This window comes from Lepeophtheirus salmonis, chromosome 2 (assembly GCF_016086655.4).
Source record: "Lepeophtheirus salmonis chromosome 2, UVic_Lsal_1.4, whole genome shotgun sequence".
In the NCBI taxonomy this organism is placed as follows: domain Eukaryota; kingdom Metazoa; phylum Arthropoda; class Copepoda; order Siphonostomatoida; family Caligidae; genus Lepeophtheirus; species Lepeophtheirus salmonis.
The window spans coordinates 7178033-7193078 of NC_052132.2; the positions used below are offsets into that span (position 1 = coordinate 7178033).

The following is a 15046-nucleotide window of genomic DNA, read 5'->3' on the forward strand; positions in this document are numbered from 1 at the left end:
ACAAGTTAGTTTAAATCATTCATGAAGTTCCTCTTTCGGATCCTAGGTTGCGTGATGAAATAAAAGTAACGAATTGTTTCGTTACCATCAAATTATGCAGATGGAATATTAAAAAGTTATAAATATACCAAGAAATACAGCAAACCAAAATAAGCACAAAAATTGAGACTAATAAGCAATATATTACGGTCTCGGTTCGATTTTGTCGGTTCCGGTTCAAGAATTGGAACTGCTTGAACCGTTAGAACCACTAGACCAATAAAGGCACAACCTTGGTAACAGATTCATAATTCATCTGTCAAGTAGTATTATAATTATAATACCGGGAGTATCCAGAATTGCCGGAGTCATTAGACGTTGACGAACAGACACTTATTAATCTAATAATATAGATTTGGTTTATCGATTTAGATTTTCTGTATTGATTTAAATTTTCTTTATTAATATTGAAGATAAAATCCAACAAATTATTATTGTTACTTTCGAATCATGAAAGAACTATAATAACAGTTAAATAAAAAAAAAGTAATATTACGTGATTAGCCAGGGCGTAGTTATCTTAAGAAGAATAAAATATCTATAGTTTTGAATCAAGTAAGAAATGGTTCATGAATCAACGGTTCACTTAATGTTATACAATGGTTCACTTCCACCACGCTTTTAAAATTGACGCCATAGTAGCTGAGTGTTGGGTGTTTTTTTCAAAATCTGGTTTTGTTCCCATCAGTCGGTATGATACATTAAATTAACAATTCTAGAAATCCCACACAAGAAGATTACAGAGTTGAGACAAAATCCAATAAAGGCCTCAGTAGCTCCAACCGGACTTCTCTGATTTGATTTTGAACAACGCTTTGGTGAGTGAAGACGTTGAGTAATATCGTAATTCATCTTATCATATTTATTATATGAAAATGTCGCTGGAATGAAAGATGCTGAAAATAAGCTCGCCAAAATAAATACTTGCTCAAATGAATGTTGCTATGATGCCACTCGCTGATGTAAATGTTGCGCAAATGAATGCACTCTGAATAAAATAAGTCCTGCAAGTAAGTTTAAATAAAACAAGCCGAAAATGAATCACCCTGACTATTTGTGGAATGTTTGGGAAGATAGACGTCATGACGTTTTATTAGAATAGCTGCAAGTAGAGATGAGAAGAAGGAAATAAACACAAATTCCACTCCTTATATAGTAAGGACATATAGGCTGGAACTACTGCAATGTCGATCCTCAATTCTACTCCGAGTGCAATTGGGACTTGCACTTATAATTCCCGAGCAAACCACCATTTTACTCTCCGTCTCTTATGAGGATACAAAGTGATTATTACTTTACCTATATATTTATGTTTTGTCTTCAATAATTAAAGTATAATGATACCAGCTTTGAAAAATAAAAAAATAATTTTCAGTTTGCAACTACCTCCTCTGAATATGAGATTATGAGATACACGCTCGTTGTTAAAAATGAGCTATCATCTCATATTTATACAGTATAAAGATGTATATATGAGCTGACTTAATCGCCTACAATATTTTTTCTCTCTTTTACGTACGGTTTATATACATATACTTAGGAGTTTTTTGCTTGTCCGTTTTTGTTTTTTTTGAATTGGTAATCTGAAGAACGAATTGTATTACTTTGGATTATATTCAATAACGGATTGAACATTCTTGTGTACTCACAAAAGACGTAGAGTTACCTTGAGGATTTATTGCGGAGCATGTTCGAATCTCTGTAGAATTGACGAACAACATTGGAGTCATTCTCGCCAATGTCCTTGTTTACTTCCTTTTTCCACTTCTCCTTTCGTCACAGATGATTGTAGCTGATCTAATGTAACATCAAAGCAGCTAAGCTGCTCTCTTTCAAAGCATTCTTCCAACTGTCAGGATTATCATGTAAATTTGAGGTTTGTTTTTTTTTAAATCCCCTAATTTTCATCACTACATAAACTCTCTTTATTTTAATATGCCGCCACCACTCCATTGTATTGTTATTTCTTTGATCAAGTATCTACACTGCTCTAAAATACCCTCGAAAATCACTAAATATTGTACATACACACACATATATAGAAAAACTTTTCGTGGTTAGTATAAAAGAAATGAATTTTTAAAGATTCTTTATTGAGTTGTGTAATGATTTCTTATTTGTAAAATTAATCATTTACGGTACTTTTACAATAAATAAAAATTATGTTTCTTCATTTTTACTTTAAAAAAGCAACTTATTGAGTGATGAAGATATAAAATTACCTCACACAATCTTACACTTTTTTAGAAAAGCAAATTTAAGTATTAATTAAAATGCAAATAAAAGCTTATATTTAAAATGTAAGTGTTTGAGTATGGTAATTTGTTCAAAAAATATAAATAGTATCATTTTGTCTAATTAATTTTTTACTTGCATTTTGTTATTATACAAAATAATTTACATATAACTTTTCATAAAAAAAGTTATATATTTGTATTAAATTAAAAGTCCTAAAGGAAAAAAAAACCTTTAATTTGTTTGAACGTGTGACCCGTCAACACAAAGGCAAGCTAGAATGATTTTTCTCAAAATAGAGTTTGAATTACATTTGTATTCTTATACATGAAAGTGCAACGACGTCATGTTTTTCTTCCCCCAAATGAGTAATATTCTTTTATAAGCTTTATACAACTATAAATTATAATGATTAGTCATTGTGGTGATTTTGTAGTTATAATTCGTATTTAAATACATTTTTCGTTTGTAATTATTTGCAAACAAACACATTCAACAATATCCGTGGTACGTAAAAAAAATGTAATTAAAATTTTGATTGAATGTGGTAATACCATGTACTAGTCTTGAATCTTAAACGCCTTTTATAATTAATGTGATAAGAAACATAACACTGTTTGTATAAAAGGAAATCTTTAAATACAAAATAGCCTAACAGCCACTTCAATGGCGATGTGGACATTTCCCTACCTGTGCTTCTAATTAAAGGCTTAATTCCTTATTTTTAGATCTGAGCATGCCGAATAGATGATGTGTACTACTATGTAAGTGGCATTAAAAATGAAGGTCATTTAGAGAAGATTACAAACCATTCATTTTCTAAAAAGAATCTGTAAAAGGAGCCTGGATGCGAGCCATTCCAAAAGAATCATAGGATCCTTCAACAAATTCTCTAGAGTGTTCTCTTCACTTTAATCCACAAGATTGCATTAAAAACACCCAAGATATCAAGAGAAAATATATAAAAAATTGTGATGATGGGACTCTTAATCAGGTGTATCTGTCACCTGAAACTATTCCTTCTATATTCCCTAATCTTCCATCCTATATTTCTAAAAAAAAAAAAAAAAGGAGATCATCAAAAGCCTTGTCTTCATGTCGAAGAAGCTTGGAAAACTCTCGAATATTAATCAACGAGAAGACCTTTTTGAGGATGATAAATAGCTACGTTTCAAGGTTTGAAGAATAAGCTTCTATTCCAAAAAATACCTTCAAATACTTTCATCAGAGGATATGAAGAACGTATTTCAATATATTCAATTATTGACAAAAATATACCAGTTAGTGTCAAATGTACTACTGTGAGCTCAAATCTTTCCTTTGAGTTGTATAATGAAAACATATTGAGTATCAGAACTGTATCAGTCATATTACTTCATTGTCAATGATAACTTTGGTATCTTTGCTTCTCAATATTGTGAGTCATTCGAGAAGTTTGGACATTTTACCTGTTGAAGATAGGGAATCTGTGATATTGGACAATTTTTCTAAATTGATAGAAGAATCTGAAACAATGCTTGCCGATTCCAACAAAAACAAGCAACTATTCATTCTTGAACAATTAAAAAATTTGAATGCCCCTCCAAATGAAAGAAGATATTCTCCCAACTTTTTGGTCACATCACTGTCTTTGTACCTCCAAATGCTTACGTCTGAGAACATCATTGTACCTTCATCAGGATAATTGTCAAGTTTGTCCAAAGGCTTTAGTTAGACAAAGGCTTCTCTGCATCTACTATCAATTATTTGAAATGCAGACCTGAAAAATATTCTTGGCAAGAAAGAAAGGTCATCCTCATGGTTGATAAAGTATATACAGCTCAAAGAACTAAATTTTCTGTTTGAAAAATATTTGGACTCGGTAAAACGAAATTACAGAAACTCTTTTGGTTTTTATGGTGAAGCATTGTTGTTCTGAATATAGAGACACAGTAGCTTTATTTCCCATAAAAAATCTTTCATCAGAAATGTAATATCAAATAATTCTACCAATGATTCATGGTTTAGAAGACATTGGTTATAACATAATTGGAGTATCAGTAGATAAGCCGCTCCAAACGGAAAAATGTTTTTTTCTAAGTTGAATAACAAAATTTGGAATGAATCAATTCGAACCCCAGCATGTCAAGAAAAACTAATATTCCTTATTTTTGATAGCACTCATAATTTTAAAAACTGCTTTCAAAGAAGAAAAAAATTCAAATACCCAAAATTTATGGATCTCGAAATAGGATTTCCAAATTTGTATCATCACATCGAATTATACAAAATTGAGGAAACAAAGGCAGCTAAGTTCGCTCACAAACTTCACGATAAAGCTTTGTTCCCATCTTCAATTGAAAAATAAAAAATGTTCGACTAACGGATTCTATATTTCATGAACGTACTATTGGAGCATTTAATTATTACTCGTTAAATAATCCTGAATGGTTAGACACCAAAAACTTCTTAACTTTAATTAGAAAATACTGGAATATTGTGAATTGTAGGACACCAAATACTAGCACACGTAAACGTGATTCTTCTAAGGAACCATTAACTTTAAACCATGAGAATTATGAGCTTTTAAAGATTTTTTGACGCGGTTAACTCAGTGGAAAATTGAAAGCAAAGATATCAAGATGGGGTTAACATCGGAAACATTTGCAGCTCTTGAGCTCTCAACTAGATCATTTACTGGAATAACTTTATATTTAATTCAAGAATGTAGTTTTAAATAGATTTTTCTTGGGACAATTCCGAAGTGATTTTCTAGAAGCAAGCTTTAGCTTGTATAGGCAGTTATTGGGTGCTAATTACTTTTGTTTCAGTACGTCAGATTATTGAAGCTGAAAAAAGATACGAATTCTATCCCATGCCCGATTTAATTCTTTCAGTATAAATCAAATCAAGCAAATTGGCAAAGATAAAGATGTGTCATTTAAAGCTCAAAATTCGTATTCCAAGGATCTAGATAGTATCCTTAATTTTCTTCAAGACTGTGAAGTCAGTATAAAAGAAGAAAATAGTGATGAAGCTCTCATTTTTTTTAAATATCTGGCTATCTATATAGATCTCTTTCAAAAAAATTGAAATGTGATAGCTGCAATTCGATGCTAGTTTCTTCGAAGGATGCTCCTATTATATTTGCTTAAAGTTTAACTAATGATGAACTGAACAAAAGAAGATCTAATTTTCTTGATTTGGTCAATTGAGGCGGGCTATACACTCCAACAGAGCTTTCTTTTACCATGGGACAACAGCTTTGAGAATTTTTAATCTGATATCAAATAATAATGAAGTAAATTATATTCTTATGGGCAATAATAATTATGGAGTTCTCTTCAGTGAAATATGTTACGCTTTATTTAAAGATTCTAGTTTTTCTAGCTTACTAATAAGTAAATGTTTTAATGGTCATTAGTCTCAAAATGTTTTCAATTTTTTTTCGAGGAAAATGCTCAATATTTTTGCCAAAAATTAAACAAAAGAAACTAATAACTGTATTCATATTGCAAAGCGGCCAACAAATTCCAAAGAATCAATAACTAAAAGAAAATGTAAAAAATTATCGTCAAAATGTTCTTAAATATATCGTTATATTTATTATTTTTGTTCTGAGTTATTTATTGTAGTAATTGTTAGTATTATAATTTGTATTAAAAAATATGAGGAATACCAATATTTGCGGAAATTTGTATTTTCACTTTTTTTAAAGGTTAACAAAATATATTTAGCCCCTATATTACTTTTATTCATTAATGTAGACATAAAATAAAAGTTGACGAAAAATGCCGTCTTTATTCCAGGTATCTAGAATTACATGTCTTATATAAATAATCGTCAGTTTCTATCTTTAAGTTATTCTTGTGTGCGCGTCTAAAACTTTATCTGAAGGAACTCTTTGGTAAAGATGCTAGTGTGGCTGCTGCCACCACCACCTGTCCCCGTAAGTAGCCCTGACCCAAGGGAACACTTTGTCCTTCGAGTATTAACAGTACATCTTGGAGTTAAGCCTCTCGTGGTCCTCCAAGAAGATGAGATCACATTTCTGACCATCGGACGCACCAACAGCCAGGACCTGGAGGTTGGGGAAGTGCCTTTGTTTACCCACATGCACCACGTCATCATCCCTGGTACCGAAAGACTCTGCCAGATAAAATCCGGTGTCATTGGCTACGATCTCGCCCAGGCTGAAGGGTGTCTCATCACTGAACAAAACGACGACATCAGCTGGCTTTTTCTTAAGCTTGTTGAGAAGAATCTTCGACCTTGCGAGGCGTTTTTCCTTGTCTACAGGCTTAAGGGCTTGATGAGGGGTTCTCTTGTAGACCCTAAGACCAAGATCTTTCTTAATTAGCCGGTCCATGGCCCTTCTACTGAAATTGAACTCCCTGAAGAGGCCGCCGACGGTGATCTTGCCTCTCTTGTCCTCGAGATACTTTTTCACAGCAGCAACCATTTCTTCCGACATTCGAGGCCTTAACTTAGATATTGGTGTCGCCTCATGAGTCCATTTGGCTACCACGCTGCAAACGGTGGTGCGGCTGCAGTTCAGAACCTTGGCAATTTCAGTGGGAGTTTTTCCCCGCGCGGAAAGTTCCAAAATTGCGACTCGACGTCTCTTCATATTATCGGTTGTTGTTTCACTGTTGCTATTTAGATTTTGCTAGAGTTTTATTTATAACTAGTCAAGACCCTAGTCTCGAAGTATAAACCGGTTACAACTCAATAAAATCACGAATATGCACATGGCGTAAAATTTAAAGGAGTGTTCAGTTGTAGACGCGCACACCTGTACTTTTTATTACTGTACTGATTATTTTTATGTTGACGCACCATATCTAAAAATAAAATAATTTTTCTATTTCTTAAAACGAAAGTTAATCTTTCTTTCTTTCCTATAATCTTTTTGTATTTTATTTGTATACTTTAAGTTAAAATAAAGCAATGCATGATTCAGTATATTTTCTTTATTTAATATATCATATCAATGAGTAAATTTAGAATAATAAATTGTCAAATGACTGATTATTTATATATTAGGGATTTATTGGTCACAAAATTTTAACGACCCTGCCGGTGCTAAATTTTGAACAAGTATCCGAACGGGACACAAAAACAACAATCTTAGAAAAATGACAAATAGATATCTGCCAGTGACATCTTCAAAAAACAATATTCAGTAATTTTAATAAGCCTTATTAAGAATTTAATTAGCCTTGCATTCAAACAAACGTCCATATATTCATGCGTTTTTAAAAACACTTAAAGCCATACCAAACAAATTCTAATTGTTAAATGAGATATTTTAATTAAATTTTAAAATTTGAAAGAATAATGAGGAAATTGTCAAAATATTTAATCAAGCTTCCTCTTTCTTTACGAATTTCAAAAGGAATATGTAGGACAATATAGCTACCAAAAACTTTTAATGTGTCCCAAAAGTGATTCATCTCTAGAGACTAATTCCAGACAATCAAGAAATTCTTTAAAATAAATTTGTTAAAAGAGGTTTACTGGAGGTTTAAGAGGTTTCTGATAAAAGGTTAGTATGTAAGATTTATGCGAAATAAGATCTTAATTCCTTAGGGAAGTAGAATAAGGTTACAAGTTGAAAATTTATTATGTTGAGGCGTAGTTGTGTCACCCATAAACCGGGAGATTGGGGGTTCCTACTGAGTTCTGGGTTTCATTAATATAAGGAAGATTATATTTGAATGTTTCTGGGGTAACTTTAACAAAGTGATTAGGTATTAAACTGTTGGGTAAGTATTCTCTTTATGGTTTATGCAGTGGTTGGCTTTCAGTTAAACTTTATTTTAATAAAATAAAGGTAAAGGTTTCTGTACAAAAAATTATTATAGAGATAGCAGTGATTAATAACAGGGAAGTGAGTAAGTAAAATACTCCCAACACAGTAGTAGCAAAGCTTATGAGTTTTATGATAATAGCCTTCTCCTTAAAGTTGCTTTGTGCTGTGAGAAATAATATTTTTATATTAAATAATATACCAAGAATGAGAGATACCAATAATGGAGCCACAAACGCAACATATAAAATAATAATTGAGATGGTTAAGATAAGTTCAGGTAATAAATTTAGAGTGGGGAATCCTCTTGAATTAATTAAGCTCTCCAGAGAGCCGATTTAGGATATAACTTACAACATGTCGGCTTTCACTTTTGTAGATAGTATTAAAACTCCTATTCTTATGATGAATCAAGGTTAAGGGGTTCCAAAGATCCTCGATGGTTTTTACGTCAGAAATCAGGAGATTAAAAAAAAATCAACTTTAGTTCTATTTTGTGATTATTTGAGAAGGAGAAACAGTATCAAAAAGAAAAAAAACAGCGTTAAAGTGATTAAGAGTGAATATTTTACATCTCTGAGAGATAGTTAAAATAATCCAAAGATTTTTTTTTGGATGTGTCAAATCTTTTTATTCGGAGCAAATAAAAATATATGTCTGCTTGGGAAAATATATGGGATTAATAGTGTAAAAAATAACGTTTAGGGGGAGCTATAAAATATTGAACATACTGGTAACTGAACGCACATTGCAGTATTAGAGTTTAATTTTTGATATTCAATATCAAAATAAAAGCGCTTACAATGTCCTTATGAGGGGTGTGTCGTCGAAATCAAACAATTTATTATCTCTGCAGTATTTACCTAAAGAAGATAATTAATTAGTGTAATTACATAGGGGATAAAAAAATGATTTCCATATATGCATAATAAAAGGATAGTATGGTAGGTTAATAAGCTTTTTTTGTGTTACAAAGTCAAGGCAAATTGTATTCTGTCGGTTTTTACTTATTCGGTACAGTCTATTCTTAGGACCAGTCGTGTCAGTCCTTGGAACCTATACTTAAGACTGTAGATCTTTCAGAATGTCAGTACTAGACCTGTTTAAAAAAAAAAAAAAACTCAAGTGAAGTCTTCCAGGACCTAACTTAATTATTCATAAGATTGATAAGCAGGGCTGATCAAGACCGGCCCAAGAATGGACTGGACAATACTGCAGTCTTCAGTCCTTAATAAGGACCAACATAGCACGTAAGGCAAATGTGAAGTTACTCCGTGGTATTAGAGGATTATGTAGCGGCTATCCCTATTTAGGACTGAAAACTGCAAAGAGTCCAGTTCAGTTCTGCCTATCGGTCCTAAAACTACTAAAATTCCGTCCTTGGATGACTTTACTCAACTTTATATCTTCTTGTTTTGATCAGTTCTAGTACTGAAAGATCAAAGGACCGACAGTCTTAAGGACCAGTCACAAGGACGGATAGTACTCATTTATATTTTATTTTTTTAAAGTTGGATGATAAAACATTTTATTCCATTATTTGGTTAATAAAAAGAACGTTTTACTACATTTTTAAAAATGATTTGCAAATTTGACGAACTAACTTTATTGATAATTCAAAGAAATTAACAAATTGTTTCAGAATATTTTACTGAACACTAAGGGAATGAAGTTGAAAATTATACAGATAGAAATGATTCTTATTACTATGACTTTACATTTTCTCCCCAATACTTTTAAGTAACCTTCTGAAGCATTAAATCCAAGTATATACCCACTTTTTATTTATTTATTATGATAATGCCTTGCTTGGGATTTATTCGTATATTTAACAGTTTTTAATTAAGGCTTAGTGACTGGAATTAATTGTTTAGCTTAAAACTCGTTCTATGTTTTTCCTTTTTATTTGTCGGATTCTCCTTACTTTCCATACGAAGACTGAGGCGTAGAACTGTATCTATTAAAATGCAATATTTAGCTATTATTGTAGTTATATAAGTCTGCAACTTCATCAATTATTGATACGTACTAATTTGATTGACACAATTTATATAAAGTAAAAAATATTTCATAAAATTTAATGTTTTAATATAAAAATAACAATTATAGTTTGTTGAAATTCCAAATTCATGTTGTTAAGAATATTTTAAAATAAAGCTTTTATTTTTTCTAGATATTTTATATTCATACAAGTATTTGTAGCATTTTAATGGGTATGAACGTGTAAAAATGAAAAGAATAGATAAAAATATGAAACAAAAATTAAATTACAAAAGTATATCAATCATTCAATTGTTTATCATGTATTTGAACACGTTTCATTTTCTACACAGTTCACTATCTACATCATTAAAAGAAAGTTTAAATTTTATGTCATATAAAGATTATTACAACCTTAACTTTCAGGTGTACTATAAATATAGTGTAGTTGAAATAAACTTTATAATATAATTTTTAAAGTTCAATAACTGATTTAGTTAGATATGACGCATCGATCAGATTTGTAATTCATTTTGTAAAATATTATTTTTGGGCATGAAAACTACTCTTTTATTTTTAATTTTAAAAGGTTAGAGATGTAAAAAAAAAAAAGAGCCTTCCCAGAGAGTGTTGATTATTCACAAATCCTGCGGTTTAGCAAGTTGTATGAACGATTTGTTTTTGTTTTACAACTTGCCTCAATCTTACAATATTCATGTATAAAACCTATTTTTTGCACTGAAAAATGGCTTATAATTTGTACCACCCATTTTTTAAAATTGATTTCTGGCTTCCTTCTGGTAGTTTTATAGTCAAATGGTTTAAATAAAAGTTGCTTCAGGATAATAACAGGGTTTTCATACCATTTTCATAATTTGGCAGGAGTGCAACTTATTAGTTATAATGCAAAGTTTCTGAAATAACAAACAATTCTAAAAACTTAGCTAGAATATTATAGAAACTAGATTAACATAATCTTTTGTAATATTTGAAACTAACAATGAAAATTTTATGAACAGTCACATCTAAGTGAACTGCAAAAGCAAATATTTATATTCTACTTCATAGGATTTTAATGCATTTATTTGACTTTATTTATTTATTTTTTTTGAAACAGACATAAAATGTGTGAACAAGGGACAAAAGTACATCATGTATCTAGATTACTTGCCACACATATAGATTGAAAAAACCATCACTATTATCGTTAGGATCAATGTGAGGTCCGTTTGCAATATCCAACATGGCAAAAACATTGGTAGAGGGACGTCCAAACATTCAGGAAGTTGAGTTATGTTCCCAAAACTTCCCTAATTTCTGGCCTAAGGACATGTGGCTTACGTAAACTCCGACACAAATCCTCTGAATTCCTTTTTTTTGTAAGTTGCCATAGATGGCATCACAAATGTAACCTCACACCGAAATGTGGATGACCTAATTTCCTCCATCTCCAAAGTCTGAGTAAAGTGCCGAAGGACAAAATTGTCAGAGTCTGTACCAGCTTCTGGAATTGTATTGAGGCCTTCATTGCTTTTAATGGAAGCTATGTCAATTAAGATGTAATCTCTTATATTTGTCAAGAATTTGTGTGAATAAATGTATATATTTCTTAAATTAAACAATAAGATAATTTTTTCAACGAAAATTTTTTTTTTTTTTTTTTTGCAGACCGGAAAAATTTGTTCCCAGATCCAGGATAAATTAGACTTATTATACGAATATTGCCAGCCAAAATATTTTCCATTTCAGGAAATGTAAATATATTTTCAATTTACAGAAAAACTGTTCAATATACCGGGCCGTGCAGAATTATTTACCAATTTTTGTTCAGAACATATCAAGGACAATAATAACATTTCGAATGACTTGAGAAACAATTTATTCATACATTTTTAGAATAATAAAATAGTTTGTGATCAAATTCAATCAATGTAGCCACCATTTGACTCAAAGACACTGGTCAGGCGACGTCTGAAGCTGCCACAGACTTGCTGGATGTAATCGGCGTCCATGGAGGCCCAGGCCTTGTTGACAGCAGCTTTTACGGCATTTATGTTTTTGTGTCATTTTTTGCAGGCCTTGGTCTCCACGTGCGCCTAGATAGAGAAGTCTAGTGGGTTCAAATCTGGGCTCTGAGGGGGCCAGTAGTCATTGGGCCAAAAGGTTATGTTGTCCTTGAGCCACTCCTGAGCTTTCTTGGAAGCGTGGGCGGGTGCTCCATCTTGTTGAAAAACCCAAGGAGAATTGCCAACTATGGATTTGATTCACGGAAGGACCTTGGGCGTCAGAATCTTCACATAATCCTCCTCTGTTAATCTGTAGCCAGTGAGGAACCATACCGGATTCACGGCCTTCCCGTTTGAGTCCACGAGGCCCAACATCATCAACGAAGCAGGGTGCTTTGTTGTTTCCACATAGCGGTGCTTATCTTGCACATCTCCAAAAATGAAAAACAGGATCGACCGTAAAAGTTTTATCATTGGAAAAAATGATGATGCGTCCAGATGAGTATCATTCAAGATTTTCTTGGCACGCTCAAGTCTGACTTCTCGCTGACGTTAAGTTAGCAGATGGCATTCAGTACGCCTCATGGACTTTCCTCCAGCCCTTTTCAATGCCCTTGAAACATTTGATCTCGACGTTCCCATCTTTCTGGCCATGTCGGCAATGGACCTGTTGGGAGTCCTCTTGAACACTACCTTTACTTGCCTTGTTGAGACAGTGGGCTTCCTGCCAGCCCCAGGGGAATGCTTGAGATCACCCCCCAGCCTACAAGCACTTGGAAACGTTCTAAATTTTCTTCAACGAGGCCCAAACCTGTTCCTTAATGTTGTTATGAAGCACTCCCGCTCGGAGGAGGACTGCAATTTCGATCCTTTTTGTTTCCTGATTGGACATGGTCTCACGTGTGGAAGTTGTTACGCTCTCTCAGGAAGGATTTTTGTATATTTTAACAGTAAAAATACGAAACAATCAGATTGGTTGCCACAAAACCTCTTAAAAAGTATATTTACATCATCGGTAAATAATTTTGCACGGCCCGGTATATATAGCTTCTATCGAAGTTGTCATTGTAAAAAAATCATTGGAAATTAGGAGGGGTCTTTCTTTAAAAGGCAATGATAGTTTTTAATCTGCGTGGAGTCCCACAAAATTATAAGAACAAACAATTTTTACCTACAGCTATATAATGTTTTTTGAAGTAGCGGTGCCTCTTTTTAATCTGTTTCCAAGTCCCAGAGTTATCATATAAAAATTCCGTGTGCGTGAGGTGAATTTGGGGAAATTATAAGGTTTATACTATTCCCGCCCATTTTCAGATGTGAAAACTATCAACAGATCCTTAGATAAGGCAAATCGGTAAATGAATAACTATAAATACAGTACAATTGTTGCAATTTTCCCTAGATTTCGATTTTTGACAGTAAATTTTTCTTGTGGTAATTTTCTAGAAAGGAATCCTCTTGGTTTATCATTGCAAATTTCAAAGCAAACATATTGATAAATTTATATTATTTTTCTTGTTCAAAGCTTGAATCTATTGAAAAAACACTTAAACTAATTTATTTTGAACTTTAATTGAAAATAACAATGACTATCACGTTTTATTGTCCATTAATTAGTTTTAATTATGCTGGCTCTCCATAATGAACTTTTCAAATTTATATTACTTCATATTGATGATTTTTGAATTTACCAACACTTCTTAAATCAGGGATTTATGAACCCATTTATACGAAATAGTATCATTAATATTTTATCTTAATTTATTTAATATTTTGCTTCATTGTCCATATTTTATTTACATATTTGAGTTAATTATACGCTTTGTAGTCAAATTTGTGGCATGGGATAAGATATCCAAGAATTTTCTCTATAGTATAGTTTTTTATATACTTCTATTGGCTCCGATGTGCCCTTTCAAATAATAAAGCCAATTTATTCAATATTTTATAGTGACAAATAATTATGGGTACTTCAAGTGCAATAAATGATAAATAAGAATAATTTGTTAATAGAAATTGATGATTATTAGTTGAAGAATAAAAATATTATCTAATCTCAATTTTGAGAAAAATATTCTAGCTTGCTTTTGTGTTGACCAGCCACATATTTTATATGAAATAGTGTTGTCCGGATATCAATAATTTTCTTTCTGGTTCTGGTAATACTGCAGAAGATTTATTGTTCAGAACTTTTGGAGTTATGATCTCCAATGAGAGTGACTTCCTCATATTGATGAAACCGGCAGTGGATTAAAATATGAAGTTGTTTTTCATAGTTACAGATTTCCTACTATCAAATTATCAATATACACAGAGCATTAGTTGTCCCAAGCTTTCCTTAGTAAAAACATTGTAAAATTAAATGATGACCAGTGATGTAAATCCAATCATTTGTTAGGATGGTCTCTTTTCTTGCAATTGGTTATCTGAAGAATGGCTTTTATTTTCCTTAGAAATGATTATTATTATTTAATTCTTGAGTAATGAACATCTTTTCCTAAATAGATCCATTTAATATGACAAAGTAAAAAAAAAAAAAAAAAAAGGTGGGGAAGAACCTAATGAACAAGTACATTGGCAAAAATTACTCCAATGTCGATTCCCAACAAACACTCACATCTATAACTCTGCAACAGATCCTCAAGGTTACTTACTGTCTTTAATGACCACAAACGAATGTATGTATAATCAGGTATTGAATATCATTCAATGCGGTTGAAAAGAATTTTACTACTCATGAGTTAAATATTAATGAAAACGGTTGAAGAAAAGAAAATTCATTCCTTAAATCACCAATTTCAAAAAAACATGTGACATAAAAGGTACAACGGATTTTTACCCCTACGCATGCCTCATGTCTGGCAATTTTCTACTGAGGTCAACTTTCTGAAGGGACTATTCTGAAGGTCAATTTTCTGAAGGTACTATTCTGAAGGTCAATTTTTGAAGGTACTATTCTGAAGGTCAATTTTCCTATATGTATAACTTTGTCAGA

At 32.0% G+C, this 15046-nt stretch overlaps 1 protein-coding gene across 3 annotated transcripts in view; it reads right to left on the reverse strand.

Moving 5' to 3' along the window:
- The window catches only part of LOC121132531 (potassium voltage-gated channel protein Shab), a 72368-nt gene that overhangs the window by 31025 nt on the left and 26297 nt on the right, over positions 1–15046 (reverse strand). Inside the window, exon 1 of one of the 3 annotated variants that reach the window (XM_071894181.1) lies at positions 8868–9581. The exons of the other annotated variants lie outside the window; for them this stretch is intronic. The gene's annotated coding sequence lies outside the window, so the exon portion shown is untranslated. Of the gene's footprint in view, positions 1–8867; positions 9582–15046 lie in introns of those variants that run through there. 3 annotated transcript variants of the gene reach the window in all.